The sequence below is a fragment of the Arachis stenosperma genome, chromosome 6 (assembly GCF_014773155.1).
Source record: "Arachis stenosperma cultivar V10309 chromosome 6, arast.V10309.gnm1.PFL2, whole genome shotgun sequence".
NCBI lineage: Eukaryota > Viridiplantae > Streptophyta > Magnoliopsida > Fabales > Fabaceae > Arachis > Arachis stenosperma.
The window spans coordinates 85,223,541-85,228,746 of NC_080382.1; the positions used below are offsets into that span (position 1 = coordinate 85,223,541).

The 5,206-nt window shown below is 39.3% G+C and overlaps 1 non-coding gene across 1 annotated transcript; it reads left to right on the forward strand.

The window, feature by feature from the left end:
- Window positions 1-1,689: 1,689 nt before the first annotated feature.
- On the forward strand, window positions 1,690-1,797 carry LOC130937496 (small nucleolar RNA R71). The gene has a single exon (XR_009068715.1). It is a non-coding gene; the product is annotated as a small nucleolar RNA R71 (small nucleolar RNA).
- Window positions 1,798-5,206: the final 3,409 nt, after the last annotated feature.

Genomic DNA, 5,206 nt, shown 5'->3' on the forward strand with positions numbered 1-5,206 from the left:
GAGGAATGAAAGTAGCCACAGTTGATGGTGAACCCCTATACAAAGCTTGCCATGGAAAGGAGTAAGAAGGATTGAATAGAAGGAATAGGAGAGCAGGCGTCCGAGAGCTCTACAGCATCTCCATTCAGCTTATCTGAAATTCCTACCAATGAATCTACATAAGTATTTCTATCTCTTTTATTATTTATTTTCTTATTTCTATTTTCGAAACCCATAAATCAATATTTAATCCGCCTAACTGAGATTTACAAGGTGACCATAGCTTGCTTCATACCAACAATCTCTGTGGATTCGACCCTTACTCACGTAAGGTTATTACTTGGATGACCCAGTACACTTGCTGGTTAGTTGAACGGAGTTGTGAAAGAAGGTCAATTTCTAAAAGAAATAATTTCACAATGATGCCAAAAAGGCACAAAATAGGAATCACAATTTCGTCCACCAAGCTTGTACCTCAAAGATCCCTAGCTTCTCCATTACAGAGAGAGGCATGAGGTTTACACTTGACCCTAAGTCACACAGAGCCTTCTTGAAGGTCATGGTGCCTATGGTACAAGGTAGTGAAAACTTCCTAGGGTCTTGTCTCTTTTGAGGTAATTTCTGCCTAGACAAGTCATCCAGTTCTTTGGTGAGCAAAGGAGGTTTGTTCTCCCAAGTCTCATTTCCAAATAACTTGTCATTTAGCTACATGATTGCTCCAAGGTATTTAGCAACTTGCTCTTCAGTGACATACTCATCCTCTTCAGAGGAGGAATACTCATCAGAGCTCATGAAAGGCAGAAGTAAGTCCAATGGAATCTCTATGGTCTCATTTTGAGCCTCAGATTCCCATGGTTCCTCATTAGGGAACTCATTGGAGGCTAGTGCACGCCCATTGAGGTCTTCCTCAGTGGCGTTCACTTCCTCTCCTTCCTCTCCAAATTCGGCCATGTTGATGGCCTTGCACTCTCCTTTTAGATTTTCTTCTGTATTGCTTGGAAGAGTACTAGGAGGGAGTTCAGTAATTTTCTTGCTCAGCTGTCCCACTTGTGCCTCCAGATTCCTAATGGAGGACCTTGTTTCAGTCATGAAACTTTGAGTGGTTTTGATTAGATCAGAGACCATGGTTGCTAAGTCAGAGTGGTTCTGCTTAGAATTCTCTGTCTGTTGCTGAGAAGATGATGGAAAAGGCTTGCCATTGCTAAACCTGTTTCTTCCACCATTATTGTTGTTGAAACCTTGTTGAGGTCTCTGATGATCCTTCCATGAGAAATTTGGATGATTTCTCCATGAAGAATTATAGGTGTTTCCATAGGGTTCTCCTAGGTAATTCACCTCTTCCATTGAAGAGTTCTCAGGATCATAGGCTTCTTCTTCAGATGAAGCATCCTTAGTACTGCTTGGTGCATTTTGCATTCCAGACAAACTCTGAGAGATCAAATTGACTTGTTGAGTCAATATCTTGTTCTGAGCCAGAATGGCATTCAGAGTATCAATCTCAAGAACTCCTTTCTTCTGATTAGTCCCATTGTTCACAGGATTCCTTTCAGAAGTGTACATGAATTGGTTATTTGCAACCATTTCAATTAGTTCTTGAGCTTCTGTAGGCGTCTTCTTCAGATGAAGAGATCCTCCAGCAGAGCTATCCAAAGACATCTTGGATAGTTCAGAGAGACCATCATAGAAAATACCTATGATGCTCCATTCAGAAAGCATGTCAGAAGGACATTTTCTAATCAATTGTTTGTATCTTTCCCAAGCTTCATAGAGGGATTCTCCATCCTTCTGTCTGAAGGTTTGGACTTCCACTCTAAGCTTACTCAATTTTTGAGGTGGAAAGAACTTTGCCAAGAAGGCATTGACTAGCTTTTCCCATGAGTCTAGGCTTTCTTTAGGTTGTGAGTCCAACCATGTCCTAGCTCTGTCTCTTACAGCAAAAGGGAATAGCATAAGTCTGTAGACCTCAGGGTCAACCCCATTAGTCTTGACAGTGTCACAGATTTGCAAGAATTCAGCTAAGAACTGATGAGGATCTTCCAATGGAAGTCCATGGAACTTGCAATTCTGCTGCATTAGAGAAACTAATTGAGGCTTAAGCTCAAAGTTGTTTGCTCCAATGGCAGGGATAGAGATGCTTCTCCCATAGAAGTCGGGAGTAGGTGCAGTAAAGTCACCCAGCACCTTCCTTGCATTGTTGGCATTGTTGTTGTTTTCGGCTGCCATGGGTCCTTCTTCTTTGAAGATTTCTGTTAGGTCCTCTACAGAGAGTTGTGCCTTAGCTTCTCTTAGCTTTCGCTTCAAGGTCCTTTCAGGTTCAGGGTCAGCTTCAACAAGAATGCCTTTATCTTTGTTCCTGCTCATATGAAAGAGAAGAGAACAAGAAAATATGGAATCCTCTATATCACAGTATAGAGATTCCTTGAGGTGTCAGAGGAAAAGAAAATTAGAAGGAAGAGGTAGAAGAATTCGAACTTAGTAAGATAGAGTTCGAATTGTGCATTGAGAAGGAGTGGTACTCCATTAATAGAAGGATGTGAGAAGAGAGGAAGAAATTTTCGAAAATTAAGTGAAAGATTTTGAAAACATTTTGAAAAACTTTAATTGATTTTCGAAAATCAAGAGTGGGAAAGAAATCAAGTAATTTTTGAAAAAGATTTTGAAATTAGAAATAAAAAAGATATGATTAAAAACTATTTTGAAAAAGATGTGATTAAAAAGATATGATTGAAAAGTTATGCTTTTAAAAAGATATGATGGAAAAGATATGATTTGAAAATAATTTTAAAAAGATTTGATTTTAAAATTAATGAGTTGGCTAACAAGAAAAGATATGATTCAAACATTAAACCTTTCTCAACAGAAAAGGCAACATACTTAAAATGTTCAATCAAATCATTAATTGTTAGCAAGGAAAGAAATTGATTTTGAAAAAGGTTTGATTGAAAAGATATGATTTGAAAAAGATTTGATTTTAAAAAACTTTGAAAACTTGAAAAAAATTGATTCGAAAACAAAATCCTCCCTCTTGTGCCATCCTGGCGTTAAACGCCCAGAATGGTGCACATTCTGGCGTTTAACGCCCAATGCACTACCTTTTTGGGCGTTAAACGCCCAACCAGGCACCCTGGCTGGCGTTTAAACGCCAGTCTGTCCTTCTTCACTGGGCGTTTTGAACGCCCAGCTTTTTCTGTATAATTCCTCTGCTGTATGTTCTGAATCTTCAATTCTCTGTATTATTGACTTGAAAAGACATAAATTAAAAATATTTTTGGATTTTTAATAATGAGGAATAATCAAAATGCAACTAAAATCAAATAACAATGCATGCAAGACACCAAACTTAGCAGTTTGTATACTACGAACACTAGCAACATGAGAATGCACATGAGAAACAACAAAACACTCAAGTCAAGAGAATTCAAAGATCAGAGCAAGGAAGTCATCAAGAACATCTTGAAGATTAATGAAGACACATGCATGAATTCGAAAAATGCAAGAAGAACAGAAACATGCAATTGACACCAAACTTAAAATGAGATACTAGACTTAACAAGAAACATAAAATATTTTTTTGTTTTTTTATGATTTTGTAATTTTTTTTTTTGGATTTTTCGAAAATTAAGTGGAAAAGAAAATAAAGGTATCAAAATTCTTAATGAGAATTCCAGGAATCATGCAATGTTAGTCTAAAGCTACAGTCTAAAGGAATTAGACATGGCTAGCCAAGCTTCAGCAGGACATTGCATTCAAGAGCTAAATTGATGAGAATCAATCAGCTTTGGTGATGATAAGAACATCACCTTGAAACACTAGAATTCATTCTTAAGAACTTTGAAGAAAAATACCTAATCTAAGCAACAAGATGAACTGTCAGTTGTCCATACACAAAACAATCCCCGGCAACGGCGCCAAAAACTTGGTGCGCGAAATTGTGAACAATACTTTTCACAACTCTCATAATCCCCGGTAATGAACCCCAAAAACTTGGTGTTCAATACCATGGCATAAACACAACTTCGCACAACTAACCAGCAAGTGCACTGGGTTGTCCAAGTAATAAACCTTACGCGAGTAAGGGTCGATCCCACGGAGATTGTTGGTATGAAGCAAGCTATGGTCATCTTGTAAATCTTAGTCAGGCAAACTCAAATGGATATGGTGATATACGAATAAAACATAAAGATAAAGATAGAGATACTTATGTAATTCATTGGTGGGAATTTCAGATAAGCGCATGAAGATGCTGTGTCCCTTCCGTCTCTCTGCTTTCCTACTGTCTTCATCCAATCCTTCTTACTCCTTTCCATGGCAAGCTTATGCAAGGGTTTCACCGTTGTCAGTGGCTACCTCCCATCCTCTCAGTGGAAATGTTCAACGCACCCTGTCACGGCACGGCTATCCATCTGTCGGTTCTCGATCAGGCTGGAATAGAATCCAGTGATTCTTTTGCGTCTGTCACTAACGCCCCGCCCTCAGGAGTTTGAAGCACGTCACAGTCATTCAATCATTGAATCCTACTCAGAATACCACAGACAAGGTTAGACCTTCTGGATTCTCTTGAATGCCGCCATCAGTTCTTGCCTATACCACGAAGACTCTGATCTCACGGAATGGCTGGCTCGGTTGTCAGGCGAGCACTCGGTTGTCAGGTGATCAACCATGCATCGTGTATCAGGAATCCAAGAGATATTCACCCAATCTAAGGTAGAACGGAGGTGGTTGTCAGGCACACGTTCATAGGTGAGAATGATGATGAGTGTCACGGATCATCACATTCATCAAGTTGAAGAACAAGTGATATCTTGGAACAAGAACAAGCTGAATTGAATAGAAGAACTATAGTAATTGCATTAATACTCGAGGTACAGCAGAGCTCCACACCTTAATCTATGGTGTGTAGAAACTCCACCGTTGAAAATACATAAGAACAAGGTCTAGGCATGGCCGAATGGCCAGCCTCCCAAAGAGGGTTCAATCATAAAAACATGATCAAAAGATAATAACACAATAGTAAAAGGTCCTACTTATAGAAAACTAGTAGCCTAAGGTTTACAAGGATGAGTAAATGACATAAAAATCCACTTCCGGGCCCACTTGGTGTGTGCTTGGGCTGAGCAATGAAGCATTTTCGTGTAGAGACTCTACTTGGAGTTAAACGCCAGTTTTTGTGCCAGTTTGGGCGTTTAACTCCCACTTTGGTGCCAGTTTCGGCGTTTAACGCTGGAAT